Below are 19,640 nucleotides of genomic sequence, written 5' to 3'. Positions count from 1 at the left end.
TGTTAAAACTTTCTTCAAAACGTTGAAGGGAACTTTACGATGAGAGTAACTTTTCTCTTGCGTGGTAATTTAATTTTTTTTTCTTTATTCTCTTCAATTTTTAATCATTAATTCAAACTACCGTTCGCCTAATAGTGGAAATTTATCTATAAATTAAAAAAAAATCTTTCGTTTCTCGGTTTTACTTTTTATTTTTATATAAACTTATAATTATAATCTACTGTATTAATGTATGAAGAGACGTTTTTATTGCAAAACTAAATGAAAATAAAACTACTCAACTAATATGCATAAAATTTATATGAAAAGATGCAGCGCGTTTCGTTTAACCCGCTTTAATTTTAGACTATTGACGTACCAAGCGTGATTTTCAGGTTCGTGTATAAGATAAATTATGATTTTTAAGTTAATTATTATTTTAACTGTATTGATTTTCTTGATTATATTGCAAGGCAGCCGTCGTAGTTTTAAGTCCTTATTAGCATTCCCTTGATCGTTTCACACACTTATTATAAAAGATTTAAGGTAACCGATTTAACTATTTATCTAGTCTTACAATATCTTTCATTTACATAAAAAAGCCGAGATGGCCCGGTGGTAAGAACGCGTGAATCTTAACCTATGATCGTGGGTTCAAACCCGGGCAAGCACCACTGAATTTTCATGTGCTTAATTTGTGATTATAATTCATCTCGTGCTTTACGGTGAAGGAAAACATCGTGAGGAAACCTGCATGTGTCTAATTTCACTGAAATTCTGCCACATGTGAATTCTACCAACCCGCATTGGAGCAGCGTGGTGGAATAAGCTCCAAACCTTCTCCTCAAAAAGAGAAGAGGAGGCCTTTAGCCCAGCAGTGGGACATTCACAGGCTGTTACGGTTACATAAATAAAACGTTTTCGTCTTGGGTCCTTTTATATTTAGTTATCTTTCGTCAACTTTTTCGTATTTTAATTCTGATATCTATTATAATTAAATGATAGATAAAAAAATAGATACCAGGACAAGAGAGATGATTAAATTATGTTTTTTTTTCCACCATTTATTCTGCCGCTAAAAAGTATAACATTGTATTGCTGTATCAGTTTTGACCAGCAAATTAGCCAATGTAATTATAGGTACAAGATATAATTAGATGCCGTATAAGTAAGTAGCTGGGCTAAGGCCTCCTCTCCCTTTTTTTTGAAGAGAAGGCTTAGGAGAAGTTTCAGGAGAAGATGCCGTGTATGGCGGCACAATGATTGCCAAAGGTTTTTAAAGTGTCAGACTGTCAGTGTCTATGGACGAAGGGAATAATTAATCATCCTGAAATTAAGAAAAAAACACTTGTTCTACCAGAGAATTGAATATTAGTATTAGTAGTAATTTAATACTGTTATTGCATTTCACAATTGACGGCAGTGGGGTTTTGAATTCCACGATGTTAATCATTAAATAAGCTGTGTGTCAACATACCTAATATATTATGGTGCACTAATCACGCAAGGTATTCATAGATTGAATACCTACGTCCTATGTACCAGTCGATATTATTATATCGATATATTACATACAAATATATGACTGTTAACCAATGGTCGGTTTAATCAATTAAGAGTATTTCATTCAACTTAACAGGCTAAAAAGCTTATGGAGATACCATCCACACACCACATACTCTACCGCCAATTACCAGTATTCTTGTGTTCCGGTCTGAAGGTAAGTGAACCAATATAACTACAGCATAAGGATACTAATCTTTGTTCACAATGTTGGTGGCGCATTGGTGGTGTGAGGGAGTGGTTAACGTTTTTACAATGTCTATGAGTGATGGCGACTACTTACAATCGGGCGTCCTGTGAAAAAAAATATTATTGATAGTGTAAGCATTGTATTATTATAGATGTAAAAAGTAAAAGTAACAGCCTGTAAATGTCCCACTGCTGGGATAAGGCCTCCTCTCCCTATTTGAGGAGAAGGTTTGGAGCTTATTCCACCACGCTGCTCCAATGCGGGTTGGTGGAATACACATGTGGCAGAATTTCGATGAAATTAGACACATGCAGGTTTCCTCACGATGTTTTCCTTCACCGAAAAGCACGAGATGAATTATAAACAGAAATTAAGCACATGAAAATTCAGAGGTGCTTGCCCGGGTTTGAACCCACGTTCATCGGTTAAGATTCACGCGTTCTTACCACTGGGCCATCTCGACTCGTCTATAGATGTAAATGTGACCACAAACATTTATACAAATTCCCATTTGCGTTTCTGTTATAAATAAAATCATTTATTTAATAATATGCACGTTGAGTATTTTTTTGTTTTCAAATTGTTTTTTAGTAAGCTATGATTAAGTGATCATAAATTTTCTTGGCGCGTAGTTTAAGCGAAAAATCGCGTGTTTCTTGAACTATATGTTCGTGTTTTCACTGCTGAGTAAATAAATGAGGTAATAATAATGATATAAGTATATAACTTTATACTACATAATAAAACATGTTTAATAGACCTCTTATTATTATTTCTTATATCATATTCACATGTATACTATATTGCAACGACAGAAAGATCACAAATGTATAAATTAAGGGCGCGGACACCGTGTAATGGTGCACGGTGCAGCACGGTGCCATGTACAGTGCACCAAGTCGGAACACGCACCACCCATCTTTTCTAATACAGTTTTCGAATTTCGTTTTTCTTTATTGTCCGTGTCGTCGAAAGATGAAAAAAAAATTGTAAACATCTTTCCATCCTTCTATTTTAAAAATTTTATCTTTATAATCCTCGTTTGTCTTGTCCGAGAACCGTTTGTGTTGTCCAAGAACCGGAGGTGCATTCACTAGTGAAATTAAAAAGTCAACTTCTAAATTGTAAGCCATTTTTATTAACATGTGTGAACTAAGTAACAGCAAAACATAAACTAACGTGCGATACGATGCACCATCGTATATAGCACTGTGTTGCGGCACGACGCTGCTCCGTCGCCCGATAGCGCCGTGCCTTTACGCGGTGGCCGGCGCCGTACCGTAGACATGTGTCCACACCCTAAAGTTTATATATTCCATGTGATTTGCACTATAAACAATTTTGATTAACATAACTTTATAATACGATAATATTTAACTAATAATTTACCTCCTTGCATTTTACTCCCAAACTTTTTTTTTATAGTATAGGAAGGCGGACGAGCATATGGGACACCTGATGGTAAGTGGCCACCAACGCCCATAGGCATTGGCATTGTAAGAAATGTTAACCATCGCTTGCATCACCACTGCGCTACCAACCTTGGGAACTCTTGGGAAATCGGGAGCTTTGGCGCACCTTGGGAGAGGCCTATGTCCAGCAGTGGATTACGAAAGGCTGTTGATTGTTGATTGATTGATATAATATCTGATGATTTTGAAGTTCCAATAATTCAGTCGATATTCAACAAACAATAAACGCCATTCGTTCACGAATTCAAAATAAATACCATAGGCTATCATTGATCTTGACCAACGTTGTCATGTCAATTCGAGATCAAAGTTTGTGTATCTTTATTCCTCAGCGTTCATTCATGTTGTTTATATACTTTCAAGAGCCAATATAGGCTTTGTAGAATTACAATTACTTTTTCAGGGGACTATACAAATAGTTCTGATTTACAATATTGTTGTTATTGATAATACAATAATAGATACAAATACTAATTTTTAGATAGATTATAAATAGGCTTTATTTGTTCATTGACATTGTCCTTATTTAGGCTTATATACCTTATCATAAACTATATGTACTAAAAAAATATACAGAATAAAACATTTTTGGATGGCATTATCATTATTTGTATATTAAACACGAATGTCAAAATGAATTCAGTAATACCCAGTGATAAGACTATCTGCAAGGTCGTGTGGGTTACCACATCAAATATTTTCAGCAAAACATCGAAACTCTACATTGATGTGATCCGGTTTGAAAGGTGAGTGATCGATATTAATTTTGTTGGCAGCACAACGAAGGTGTAAGGACTCGCACGCCCATTTGTTTAGCTACCTTCCTAAAATTTATTAAAAATGTTACATAACTCTTTAATTATATTTGATTTTACTCGATCATATTTTCCACACCTTTTGTTAAGTTGATTAGTCTTCAATAGATATTATAAAAAGGTTAAGCTCCAAATCTTCACCTAAAAAAAAGAAAAGCAGGCCTTAGCCCAGCAGTGGGACAGTCAGATATTATAAATCAGATAACTTACGATAAAAAGTACGAGGTACGAGCAGGTTAATTATATTTAAAATATTTTATAGAACACAATAAGAAATATTATATGAAGTATTTTTGTTCGAAGAAATTTTTCGTATTTTGTTTAAACGAAATACGAAAAGCGATATATTATACTACAGGATAGGTCAGGCTTCTTTAATATATTCCCTTGCTACGAATCTGTCAATGGCTAACATTATGAGCTGTGGTCAGATACAAAGTTGTGGTGATTGGATCCGTGTGTAATTTCTATAGCGATATATATTCTTACTTATATATCTAGTTGACAAATATTTTTTGGAATTATTAATTAATAAATTTAATTGTCATGTTAAAACAACTTTGAAGTTTGATTTTATTAAACACAATATATAAATAGCACATCTGGCTGTCTCTGGAAATCAAATTAGCAAGAATGAAAATTTTTCTTATATTATGATTTATGCTTTAATTGAAAAAAAAAGGTCGTGTACAACTTTGAAAGGAAATACAAGTTTATTGAGAGTTGAAAAGACACTTTTTCACAAGAAATACTGTTAAATATAAAAGGCGTCAAAAACAGCTATATTTTTATTAGTATTATTTATTATACGCACAGGTCATAAGCTCTATAAGACATAGAGGCTTAAAATTTTCAACTTCCACTTCGTTGAGCCAGTAGTTAAAACACTTGAATCTTAACCACAGGTTGCGAGTTAGCATGTGATTAATTTGCGTTTATAATTAATTACGTGCTCCCCGGTGACGTAAGATATCGCGAAGAAACATTCATGCGATGCAGGATAATATTCTGTCATATGTCTCCACCAGAACACATTGGAGCAGCATGTTGAATGAGCTCCAAACCTTTCACTTAAGAATAGGCTTAAAATCAACAGTTCGTTCACTGTTACTTTAGTTTCTCTTTATTCCATTGTGTTGAGGTACCTTTAACATAATTCAATCGAAACAAATCCAAATAAATATAGATATATATGTTTTTAAGATCACCTTATATATATTAAATTTAGGACACTTTTTGACGTACAGGATTTTTTTTTATTTTAATTTTCCGTGGGCGAAGTTGCGAAGCTTTGGTAGTGATTAAACATATATATAATAATATTATTATATATCATATTATTTAAAAAATTGAAAATAGTATTCTAAGCAATTAATAATAATATTATACAGCTCTGTAACTAACAACAGGGAATTATTTGACCTTGTATTCCATTATTATTGTACCCTATGTGGTATGGGGGTTAAACGATCAATATTATGCTTGTAAGGCTAGTGACCGAGTGATGGGCGGTCGATATAGGCATTTTATACAGCAACGCTTCCAAATGAAAGAAAGTTAAGAGATTCATTATATTTTTGATAGTTGATTTTGTTTTGTACATTTATCCAATTGCGAATGTTGATTACATTCCAATCTCCAATTGTTCCAATTTTAAATTGGAATGTAGTACTTCCGAGTAATTTAAACTTTTTGAATACGTTCATTATTGGAATGGAGACTTTGTCGATTATAACTTGGAAATTATCATTGCTTATTTTTACGCAGGAAATATATCGTTTAAGTGGCTTTAAGATATTTGAAATTATGTTTTAATAAAAAAAAATTGTTTCTAATTTATATTAAAGTTGAAACATATTCAAATGGAATTTAGACATCGCGGTAATAGTTTCGAATTGCGTCTTGTTCTTATAGAATACTTGTCTAATGAATTTCGTAAAATACTTACAGGAAAGCAATACAATTGTGTCAACTAGCTTGAATAAACGTAACTACTATACATAAATGGGTAAGTAAACGTTATATTTTATTAAAGCTGATGCAAATTACAAAATAAATTGTAAATTGTGCGCGTTTAACAAACTTAAGTAAAGCCATTCAGATGCAACTTACTCAACACTGAAACTAGGTTAATTCCTCGAGAGCCACATTCAAGGTATCTTCACACAGGTCATTTTTAAATTGAAATTATTATAATAAAAACCAACACACAATACTAAAAAACTTTCCCGGAATTCATTATTTATATACACATTAAAATATTTTCAAACATTGTTATAAATGATTTTATCAGTTTATATTTTATTTTAGAATCATTTTAATACGACATTCGTTATTATAAAGTTAAGAATAACGTGTGTAGCGTTACAGACCGGAACACGTGTGTCCTGAACCGCGTTCTGGCGATAACTGTCGTTAGTAACTATTTCTCTGCTGAAAATTGAAAGAGGCTGGCAAGGCATGAACGCCTGCAAACGGCTTTGTGGTTATTATTGCAGTGTTTCTACTTCCGAACGAGAATGTGTCGTGGAATATTGCGTATCATTGTACTGTTGCCTGGAGCAAACTATCGCCAAATAGTTTTTCAAGTTACATTTTTTATGTGTAAAGTTTCAGACATAAAATCCATATAAGTAGTTTTAGCATTACATTTAATTAGTATGGAAGGATAATAATATTAGCATATAAATTGTTTTTTTATTTTCTATTGTAAATGGAGGTGTACATCATATTATATATCTACAAGCAATGTGTCTATCATATGATAATAAATTTGGTTGAAGCTTTAAGTACTTGAAAAGGTGTAATATTTATTCGTTTTTATTTCACAATAAATTTAAGAGAACATTTCGAAGAACTCCCCTGTCCTTTTAAGAACATAAGTTGTCTTGACGTAGGTGGGGTCAAGTGAAAGATCACGTTCTCCGAAGGCATCCTTTGTCCTTAAACTTTACCAAACATTCATATTTTATAACAAACATGTTTGTTTGTGTTTGTATTTAAAGTAATTTTATGAAATATGAGATAAAATTATATAATAGTTTACCGAATAGTACAAAAACGTATATGAGTAAAATTCTTTATTTAAATTTTAATTTTATATATATATATATATATATATATAACATTATATATGTTATACGCAATATATATATATATATATATATATATATATATATATATATATATAGCGTCATTGTAGGCATGTACTTGTACTACCACAGATTTTACGACTGTAATTAACTATGTATATTATTTAATATGTATTGCTCATTGTATAAGTGAACTGTAAGGTTCTTTATGAGTAATAAAGTTCTTTAACCTGAAATAAAAGCTAATGTAGTTGTTACCTCATTAAGAGCCTTTAAGCAGATCATTATGTTTGACATGGAATTAGCCTGGAACCTGGATGGACATGGTCATATAAATTCATTATTTTTCGAAAAGTTAAAGCACATAAGCTAGTTAACAATATTTGTAGATGAAATGCTTAAATTATTCAAAACTAAGTAACACGCGCTTTGTACAATAGTTATATTGCTTCTTTATTTCCAACATATATACACATTATGATTAATGCTATAAATGCGTAAGTAACGTAGATGGACCATGAGGTAAAGGTAGTTTTTTATATTAATAAATTTTAAAGGTCTTCATTGTTATACTGGAAAGTACATTAAAAATGACTTTAAATGGATGTTTAATTATTACTTTGGTAGACAACCTTCCTATTACATTAAGTTAATTCCCTAAGTATTTCCTAGTAAATTAAGGAAGTAGGTGTTAGCAATATGTCAAAACTATAAAAAGTACTAATAATTGTCTATGATCTCATCTCGATATCTTTCATATAAACTCTGTAAAAATCAATACATTAATAGTATATAGGTACATGAACAGAGACTAAAAACCATAATAACAATAATACAGTAGGAATCACTGTGCTAAGCTAATGCGGTTTGGTTTTCTTTTAACGCCTCGTTTCATATAAATATCTCATAGCTGAGCACTGCTTGACGTTGTAATGTGAGCTGGTAGATTCAAAAGTAGTATGTTTATATCCGACACATGCAATATCCCCACGATGTTTTCCTTACACAAATTAAGCACATGTTTGAATCCGAAATTTCACGTGTTTATTTTGAATATTTAAAATCTTGGCTCAGCATGAATGTTAGAAAATGTATAAATATAGTACTTGAATAATATATAAGTATGTTCGTATTTGAAAATGCGACTTGCGGTCAAACTGTTCAGTCTATTAACTTATTAATTATTGTAAAACTGAAAACAATATATTAAATATTACAAAATACTAAAAATATTAACTCTTTCTTAATTTGAATTCACATTTCCTTTACTTATTTATTAATTTGTGTCGCACAGTAACGGTGCAACTGATCTTAGTCCTATTATTGGTTGATATGATTTTTTTATTTTATTGAATAGCTAGGCGGACGAGCATATGGGCCACCTGATGGTATGCAGTCACCGACGCCAATAAACATTGGCATTGTAAGAAATGTTAACAATCGTTTACGTCACCAACGCGCCATCACATTGACAATTAAGATGTTATGTCCCTTGTGCCTGAAGTTACACTGGATCACTTACCCTTCAAACCGGAACACAACAACACTAAGTATTAGCCAATCGGAAGATATCTAATGATATTAAAATGCACAAAGCTCTATCACCTGTAACTTTACAGGATAAAGAAAACAATAACATTTATTTTCTTTATCCTGTAAAGTCTTTGTGCAAGCCCGTCTGAGTAGTTACCAGCAACTCATAAGAAATTCTAACGCTAAATAGCAATACTTACTATGTTTAAAGGATGAGTCGCTATGCTTTTTTAAAAACAAAAGACCGATGGTACTTTTAAAAATTATCATCATAAAATATGTATTCCTCATGAAATAAAGGCATTTAAATTTTTTATTGTATCTAAAAAATAAGGTATTCCAAGTGATAAAAGATTTAATATGAAATGCAAATAAAGCCTTAAGGCTCACTCACTGCTTTAGATTAACCAGCTTTTTTGTATTTTATTAATTCTTTCTTATTGAATAACTTTTATAAATAAATAATTTTATTTGCCTAATTTAAATAATAAGGGTCGAATATTTAAGTTATTTTAAGATTTACTTTGTGAAATTAGTTTAGACGGAACATGTAAGGGATTGTTATTATTATTTTTTCTCAAAATAGGTAAGTAGACTGGCAAATGAACCTGATGGTAAGTGAATACCATCGTTTATAGACATTGGCATTGTAAGACATATCAACTCTCCTTTATGTGGATGATGCGCCAACCTTAGGAACTATAATGTTGTCCCTCGTGCCTGTAGTTCATTGGCGCACTCATCGTTCAAACCGGAGCACAACAATACTAGGTATTGCAGTTTGGCGGTATAATATAAAATAAGTGGTTGCTACCTACGCAGCGAGGTATTGTTATAATTGGCCTTTGGATTCGTATATACGCCAATATACTATTACCTTATTAGTTGTGACTGAGTTAACTGACACAGACCTTGCCACACGAGCCTTCAGGCGGACAGTCACTACTATCTTACGAAAGATATAAAGATGAGATTATAGACAATTTTTAGTACTTTTAGTCTAACATATTCATATCATAGTTTTGACATATTCCTAATAGCACATATCCCCAAGTAAGGCTGTTGCTTAAAGTCCATAAGCTTTTACAGCCATCTTAAAAGGTTAGTGGAAAAATGTTTATTGTCATGCAATCATTTCGCCTAAGTTACGAACAGTGTCTTCAAATGCTTGTTAACATGCTATTATAATTAAAAAAAATGAAATTTTGTAAATTTAATTTTCGAATTTCGTAAAAAACTCCAGTGGATCCTTATTAACCAATAGGCTTAAAATTCACAGGAACACTTATTAGTTTTGCTTTTCAATTTTATCCAATACAGTTATTCCTCTCTATCTCAAAGAGTGGATTAAGTTTGGGAGTGTGATTCACAAGCGTCCTCTTTACTTGGATGAGAGGCTACTCGTACAATTAATTACCTATTGTTATCGTTCTTCTTCCTTTTCCTAATGTCCTTAGCTGGTGAAGCCTCGCCTTCATACACAATCGGTAGCTCTTTAAAGAAATTCAGAAAAGAGATAAACATATACATAATACACTCATATATATATGCCGTAACCGTAACAACCTGTGAATGTCCCACTGCTGGGCTAAAGGCCTCCTCTCCTCTTTTTGAGGAGATATATATTACTTAGTTTTGCTCAGGAGACCTAAAACTACTGCGAAATCAACATCAATTATAATATGCACAAAACTGAACATTATAATAAAATAATCTTTGATATAATATAAAGGTAAGTTTATTACAGTTCAAATTAATATATGATTACCTTATGTATTTAAGGTCGATGTTCGCGGATTCGATACCAGTTTTCATTTGGTTACAATCTTTGGAGGTCGTTCTATCTTGATCGGAAAGCACGATAAGCATTTGATTTGGTTTGTTATTAATCGTTAACTAAAGGTTTATTGTTGTTATTTATTGGGTCCCTTGTTCGACAGTAGATGCAGAGGTGAGATTGCCACTGCTTTATATAACAAGTCATAAATTAAAGGAAAATTTTTATAAGACTATATTAAAAAATATCAAAGAGGCCGTTGACTTTTTTTTTATAGTAGTAAGTGGTTACCAACGCCCATAGACATTGATATTTTAAGAAATCTAAACCATCGCTTATGTCGTCAAAGCGCCACCAACCTTGGGAACTAAGATGTTATGTCCCTTGTGCCTGTAATTACACTGGCTCACTCACCCTTCAAACCGGAACACAACAATAGCAAGTACTGCTGTGTTCTATTAGTGGGTGGTACCTATCCAGACAAGCTTGCACAAAGCCCTACCACCAGTAATATAGCATATGTATGTCATATGTAATCATAAAATGTATTTTGTGATGCTACTTTGTAATAAATACATGAACATTCAAAAGTTAATACATATTGTTTTTTTTTTATAAGAGACACACCAAATGAACGGTTAATATGTCTATCTGTATCTAGGTAGAGATATGATATGAGTATAATGGTAAAAATATTTTTTTTGATGGTTATGATCTAGATTATTCTGTTTAAGTATGAACGTAGAGTCTTAATTAGTTAAGAAGGCTTTCGGATCGCTGAGAAATAAAACGAAATTTTACGGAACGAATGAATTGCCCGTATTTTTATTTAAGGTGAATTCGTATAAATCCGTATACTTGAGGCAACTTTTCATTTCATTCGTTTTTATTTAGGTTAGATGAAATTGTACTACACACCCATGTCATGATTATTTCATGCACATGCTTTCGGCTGTCCGTTTGTTTATTTTTTTCGTATTTAAGTTCCGTTTTGAACGAACATTATCAAAGAAATATAATTTATGTTTAAATACGTTTTTCGTAGCTTCTTAGTAAGACCAATGTATTACAGTACGAAATTTAAATTTCGCTTGTTAACTTTTTTTACAGAATAGGAAGGTGGACGAGCATATGGGCCACCTGATGGTAAGTGGTCACCAAACGCCCTTAGACATTGGCATTGTAAGAAATGTCAACCATCGCTTATAGCCAATGCGCCACCAACCTTGGGAACTAAGATTTTATGTCCCTTGTGCCTGTAATTACACTGGCTCACTCACCCTTCAAACCGGAACACAACAATATCAAGTATTGCTGTTTTGCGGTAGAATATCTGATGAGTGGGTGGTACCTACCCAGACGAGCTTGCACAAAGCCCTACCACCAGTAAACCACTTTTATCAAAAGAATAAAACGTTAATAAATTTTAATAAATTTGTTTTGATCCTTTATAATGTCAATGACCAATAAGCGCTTAGATTAAAGCTGAATAAATTATCCTGACTTGGACCAAAGTTTCAGGATCTGAGATTCATGTTAAAATTCAAATTGAATATCATTATTATTACTATGTTAATGGAATGCTTTTGCTTATTAATACGAAATTCCAGATTGAAAACAGCGTGTATTTCACAGAAGCACATACAGCACTGCATTCCTATTATATAAATCCGCTTACTATTTACCTACATATATAATATACATATTTGTGAGCAGCATTCCAACTTCCTTCGTGACTACTTCATATAAAGAGACACATATGGTTTTAACGATCTTGTGGAAGTTTAAGAGATAATTTCCAGCCAAAAGTATATTTTAAGTCTTCGTTAAAATAAATTTAATTTTGAAAGTTTATTTTACGAAATTACATTTAAAAATTGTATTTATGCCTTTTTTATCAAATGTTATGTTGATTCAATTTTATTTAAATTCAAATAAAATGATTATTATTTAGTACAAAAAAGAGCCCAGATTCTTAAAAGAGCCCACTGGTTAAAATCATTTGAATCATAACAGACGATTCAGACTCGTCCGGGTTTCACCTCTCTAGACTTAGCAGGTCTGAACTTTCATGTGTATAACTTGTATTATAATTCATCATGTGCTCAGTAGTGAATAAAAATATCGCGAGGAAATCTATATGTGTCGGCTGAAAATTTATCACATCCAACAAAACACAACAGCGTTGTGGAATGTGCTCCAAAAGCTCCTCAAGAGTGGTACATTTAGAGGTTTATAGTGTATTTACTTTTGTTCAATTCTCTAACATAAACCAAAAAAAACATATAATTTGTGATATAACCTTAAAATTTAATTTATATTAATTATTTTATTAGCACTGTTTTCTGTTATTACGCTCAAAAAGCAAACATTGGAATTTAATATTGATGATTACTCGTAATTATATAGTTGGATGAAACCACGTCGATACAAATTAAATTAAAACCTCTTTATAATTTTATCTACAAATACAGTAACAGTAACAGCCTGTGAATGACCCAATGCTGGGCTAAGGCCTCCTCTTCCTTTTTGGGGAGAAGGTATGGATGGAGAGAGCTTATTCCACCACGCTGTTTCAATGCGGGTTGGTGGAATACACATGTGGCAGAATTTCAGTGAAATTAGACACACGATGTTTTCCTTCACCGTGTAGCACGAGATGAATTATAATCACAAATTAAGTACATGAAAATTCAGTGGTGCTTGCCCGGGTTTGAAACCACGATCATCGGTTAAGAATCATCGGTTAAAATTCACGCGTTTCAACCACTGGGCCATTTCGGCTTTCTATAATATACATACCATCTACAAATATACAATAAAAATATAATAAAAGTTATAATTTAAGAGATATTCAATCTTAATGGTTCTGTATCAATAATTAAGTGTCATTCAAAGATAACCAAGTTTAAACAAGTTATAAAGGTGAGCCGAATATCTCGCTGAGCTTTCTTATCTCGTAAGATGTTCCAATGTACTTAAGGGCTAAATACGGTAAGCCTATTGTTATATAGCTCTTTGGAATCAAATGAAATCTATTCAATCGGATAAATAATTTATTTAGTGTTTAATAATGTGTGTCTGCTAAAATATGAGGACGAAAATACTAATGTAGCGCCTGCCTAAATTAACTAAGCTATAATGTTGCCATTTGTGTTTGCTCTAATTTTTAAGAAAAGCTCTTAGTTAGGTTTTACGTGACAACGCCAACGGTACTTTGTATAAATTTATTTAATATAAAAGTTGTAAAACGTTATTGTAAAACAAAGTCTAGCATATTTATCAATGTGTTATATTTCTTTCTTATTTTAAATTAGTATAGGAAAGTCTACGGAAAAATTTATCACCCGATGTTAAATAGTTACCATATGGACTTTGCAATTGGATGGAACATTAACCATTCCTTACCGTCGGTGCTTATCATCAATGCGCCGCCAACTGAGCTAAGACGTTACGCCCATTCTGGCTGTAATTAACCTGGAACCACTTCAAACCGGAAACAGGCTACAAGTACAAGACTGTACTAGCGAGTAGTTACATTTAAAAAAAATGTATGCTTGTTAAATATATGCATATTATATAATAGTACACTGTATATTACTTTGCTAATCGTATCATAATATTTTTATTGTTAGTGTTTTTATCTCTATAAATAAATATAATTTTTTTTTATAGAATAGGAAGGCGGACGAGCATATGGGCCACCTGATGGTAAGTGGTCACCAAACGCCCTTAGACATTGGCATTGTAAGAAATGTTAACCATCGCTTACATCAACAATGCGCCACCAACCTTGGGAACTAAGATGTTATGTCCCTTGTACCTGTAATTACACTGGCTCACTCACCCTTCAAACCGGAACACAACAATACCAAGTACTGCTGTTTTGCGGTAGAATATCTGATAATAATGCGCTTGGTAAAGCTTTTCGCCCGTACTACCACATAGGTGCTTACTTAGCAATAATACCAAATATCAGTCGGTGTCTAAGTGTTTCAGTACGAAGAGCAAATAAACAACTATAATGAAAGGCACTAGGGACTAGCACTTAGGATCCCTTGGTTGGCAGAGCATCGACAGCGTTATAAGTGGTACATCGTTAGTGTCGAACGACCTCTTATCAGCGGTGCATTTGCTTGTCTGCCTTCCTAATATATAAATATTATTTCTAAATAGTATGCAATTTAACCTAATTCTATCGTGGAGTATTAAATTAAGATACAGCTTAATATTTATTTATTTAATCTATCCAAATAACAGCTTAGCATATAACAAAAAGATATAAGAAATAAAGTAACAATTACGTATCAAGTTTGATTTATATTAGCCCCGGTATCAGGTGAACAGTATGACGGTAGGATAAACATATATTCAGTTAGGCTTAAAGTGTAATATCTTTTATATATTAATGAATGAGAAGAAGTTTTTTTATGTAATGCATAAACCAAAAAACTGCTAAAACAATATACATAAAATATACCAGAAGTTGCAGCGCGTTTCGAAGAAAGTTTAAGTATATAATATTATTACATATAAGTAGCTGCTTTCCGCAGTTTCATCCGCTTTAAATTTAGAATGTTGACATGACAAGCGTGAATTTCGTGTTCTTGTTAAATAATAATAATTGGCATTTACATGAAATGAAAGAGTTCCGTATAAAAACATGTTTTGTGTAACAGATGAAACATCAAGAAACGAAATGAAAAGGCTGCCCGCGGGATACGAATTTAATACCAAAGGCAAACAAAACAAGCCGCTTATAATAGGATCGTGGTGTTTTTTTAGCACAATGTCTTTTATTATATTTGGTAAATTCTTAATGCAATTTTTAAATTATTTTATCTTATACCGGTAAAAGTCTCAGCCTAGCTCAATGCCCAGCCTATATCAATACGCTGTATATCCAGTAGGTACATATTTCAGAATTTTATACATCGCACACATGCTACGTTATGGTGTTTTCTTTTACCGTGCACGAGATAAATTAGAAACACAAATGAAGCAGATGAAAATTCTTTGGTGCATAATAATTTTCGGACCTTTTGATAAGATTTATTTATAATTGTTTATTTTACTGTTTTACATATTGTTGTTCTTTTTTTAAATTCGGTTGGTTCCCAATACCTCTTTCCATCATTTCTGGATGTATCAATTAATTTTGAAGAACCATTCTAAGGGTGAAAAAATAAGGTATTAAATTTTTATGGGCACGAATTATATTTGAAATCGGGTTTGTTTTTTTTAAAAACATATTCCGTGTTTAAAAAAATGCTGTATATTATATAACAAACTTAATCTAATGATATAGTCTTAAGCTTAAACTTAATAAAATTATATAATATTATGTAAATTTTACAGCTAACGATTATCTTTATCTAATAGTCATAATGTAACAGCCAGTAATTGTACCACTTTGACCTCCTCTTCTTTTATGGAAAAGATTTGGAACTTAATCCACAAGCTGCTTCAATGCAGTTTGGTGGACATATGTGAAATATTTTCATACAACACGTGCTGGTTTCCTAACAGTGTGTTTATCACCGAGTACGAGATGAATTACAGACACAAACTAAGTTCATATAAATTCAGTGGTACGCGCAAGAGTTTGAACCCGCTATCTTCGGTTAAGATTCACGTTAATTTAACCACTAAGCAATTTTATAACGAATGGAGTTAATGATTGCCAGATTTCAAAAAGGATCTCATCAGTTATATGAAATAAACTTTTATGTAATATGTATTATTTATCGATAAAAAAAAGTGTTTTTGGTGGTTGCTCTTGGTTGAATGGACATTCCAAACACAACGCTTGATGATTTAAAAGTACTTGTTAAAGTCTTATGTGAATGAATATATTTAGATTTTTATTTCACACGAATTTAAATTTTCTTAACATTTTTTTAAACTAGTCTATATTCAAGGTCGTATAAAAAACTTTATTAATATTATTTTAAATATTTGAAATTGTAATTTAATTCAATTTATCAATGATTAATATGATTAAATATCAAATAAATAATATGTTTCTTTCTTTTTGTTTTAAACAAGTCATTATAGTTAACAATTGTAAATTATTTTTTGCTGCAGATACCGAGTCGCTACGGTGAACGTACCAAATAACGGTTCCTCACGCAACAGTTTTTGCTGCTCAAGTGCATTGACTGGAACCAAATTTACTTGATGACCAATCATGAAGCCGATTCTAAATCGCGGTATGAACATTTTTAAATAAATAAGTATATAAGTAACTTAACGTACCATTCTCTCGGGGAGTCCGATGCTGTCGGGAAGACCGGCCGTGGCGAGGGGCCGGACCTTATCCTCGCCGTTTCACAAATTCAAAATCAGTAGAGCGGCCTCTGCTTCGTGTATTCGCTTGTTAATGTTAATCTCTTGTAGTTAAGTTAACCGTATGTATGCGTTAAGATTAGGGACCCTCTTCTTCACCGTAATCGGTCGACAGCATGTTTGACTTCCTTTTTGGTCACTGAAATGTCTTGACTGCAATGAAAGACAAAAGGTAAACAAAACGAAAAAGGGATTGAAGTTGACTTTTTTATATAAATATATGATTTATTTTAAAGTCAACTATATAATATATATAAAATAATAACTGACTGACACATTAACTCACAGCCCAAATCACTAGAGCTAGTAATAAAAACTAGCTATGAAAATTCGCTTACAACCCGTATGGAAATTTCAATAGGGTAAAAAGTACAGAGTAGGTTAGCACTAAGAAAGGATTTTTGAAAATTTATTTTGAAGAAAGAGCTACGGACATTGGTATTTAATACTGAATTATGTAGCGAACGAAGCCATATTAATTCCATTAGTTCCATCTCAACCATCGAATAATATTTAAATTTATAAAACAATTTTGTTATACATATTAACATATATACCATAGAAGGTATTGTGGTTAAGTACTATCTTCTCAAAAATATGAAGTGAATAAGATTCTAACAAAGTATGAAGTAGTTAAAAGTGCGTCATTTTTATTTACATTTTAGAACCTAACCAATGGATTGATAGCAATCACTCATAGGTATTGCATTGCATTTAATAGATATTTAATATTTATTGATTTAATATATTTCATGAAGCAATGAAATAATTGCTAAACTGCTATAATATTTTGTAATATTATAAAATAAATATATTGTAGTAATTGAATTATAGTTATTTTCAAAGTGTATTTGTATGATAATCTCTATCTACCCTAAGTACGTGCATTTACTCATATTAGGTCCTTAAATATGAAATTAGCGTTTTGTCGTACTGACCACTTTGATCTGAAATATCTCCTCTTCGGTTAAGAATTCGAAATTCAAATTTATAAATTCATTTAGCTGGTACATTTGAGTTTTGAAAACAGTCATACATTTGTTTTTTCCTCATTATTTTTTTCTTCGGCGTCGCTTATTACCGCACAATGGAAAACATGAAATATCGGTATATTTAAGTGTACGAGTTCTACCGTGACAGAAAAAGTTACTTGTGAGTGTTTGGTGGCCCAGCGCCGGAGTCATTCACTACAGCTTTTTAAAATCTGGCCAAATGATTGCGGCAGATATCTATTGTCAGCAACTGCAAACCATGAAGGAAGAACTAGCTGCTAAACAACCGAGATTGGTCAATCGTTCTAGGCCACTGCTGCTTCACGACAACGCAAGACCACACACTGCACAATAAACAACCACTAAGTTAGATGAGCTACATACTATAGTTACGTACTTACCATACCTTGCTCTAACAGATTACAATTTTTTCCGGAATTTGGACAACTTCTTACAAGGAAAAAAATTCAACTCCGATGTGGCAGTCCAAACTGCCTCTAAGCGTTTATTGATTCTCGCTTCCATGGTTTTTTTTAGTAATCAATCAATCAGGGATCAATGAACTACCTGTAATGAAAGTGCATAGATAACAACGGTGCATACTTTGATTAATTAAATATATTTTAAAAAATTGACTTTTTATTCCTCCCGTACAAAACGCCAATTTCATATGTAAGAACTTAATATTTGTACGTTGTGTATTTATAGAAATAAAGTAAATATATCTCCCTGCTGGGGTAAGTGTTCTACTTTTGAGGATAAAGTTAGGCTCGAGCCTATTTCCCTACACTGCTCCTTCGTAAGACCGAAGAGGACCCTGAAAGAGACTATTTTTTTCATGTAGCAGAAGTTCATTCGACATACCGGCTTAAATGCGCAATCTTCGATACAGACACACTCTTATCACCAGTGGAGGTATTAAGACGGCAGTATATTTTTAAAATGTGTTAGCACTATTACTCCAAAGTCCAAATGTTCATATAATTGTTTAAGTTGCAAATGGCGCAACGTATTTAGTAAGCTATGCAAAATACATTGTACGTGAATGTGGCTGTTACGCCGTCGACCGTGTACTGTACTACTAGAATTATATTGCTATATTACAAGAACTTCTAATTACATTAACCCACTCATTGTTTTTATATCAGAATAGAACGATACGATTGCTTTTTAGTATTATAGCCCTAAGTGTAACTCTTTTTTTATTACTTTCTTTTCCTTTATTTATTTAAAAGCGTTTACTAATCAACTTGATTGGTTTTATATATTCTTGTTGCTAGTCACGGGCATGCATAACAATAAGATCGTGGCCGGCTAATGGTGTAGAGTTTTTGGTAATTATATAGCGTGATTTAATGTTTTAATAACAATCGTTTTTTTATAACAACATGTGTGGCCCCGACTTTATTCTAGTGTACATTAAATTTGAAGATACAAAGTATAAAGTTTCGTAGAATGACTCTACTTTTAAGAAATTTACAGTTTATTGGACTGATGAGTGCATCAGTGGTATATGGGATAATAATTAATCATAAATATGCCTTATTTATTAAGTTAATATATATTTAACACAACGAATAGATTTATTAATAAAGGTATGAAATATAGATACATAATTATATCAGGTTTTTTTTCTGAATTATTCACATTATATATTTCTACGATTTCTACTACTATTGAGCACGTGATGAATTATACATAAATTTTGTACTCAAGTATGCCTAAAATTTATCATTTAGCTTTAAAGAGGTCTTATTAGATTTTTGTATTCATGTATTACACGTCTACTTGATGAATAATGGTCACATCCATCCCTAGACTACGTATAATTTTTTTTTAAATTTGGTTGTTTTCATCAAAACTATAGAATATAATACAT

General features: G+C 32.1%; 1 protein-coding gene across 1 annotated transcript in view; it reads right to left on the bottom strand.

Annotated features, from left to right (window-relative positions):
• The window catches only part of LOC126776579 (uncharacterized), a 109,233-nt gene extending 102,823 nt beyond the window's left edge, over nt 1-6,410 (bottom strand). The window contains exon 1 of the mRNA XM_050499213.1: nt 6,132-6,410. The gene's annotated coding sequence lies outside the window, so the exon portion shown is untranslated. The remainder of the gene's footprint in view (nt 1-6,131) is intronic.
• Between the last annotated feature and the right edge of the window lie 13,230 nt (nt 6,411-19,640).

This window comes from Nymphalis io, chromosome 20, assembly GCF_905147045.1.
Source record: "Nymphalis io chromosome 20, ilAglIoxx1.1, whole genome shotgun sequence".
Classification (NCBI taxonomy): Eukaryota; Metazoa; Arthropoda; class Insecta; order Lepidoptera; family Nymphalidae; genus Nymphalis; species Nymphalis io.
This window is presented reverse-complemented; position numbering and strand designations above follow the sequence as displayed.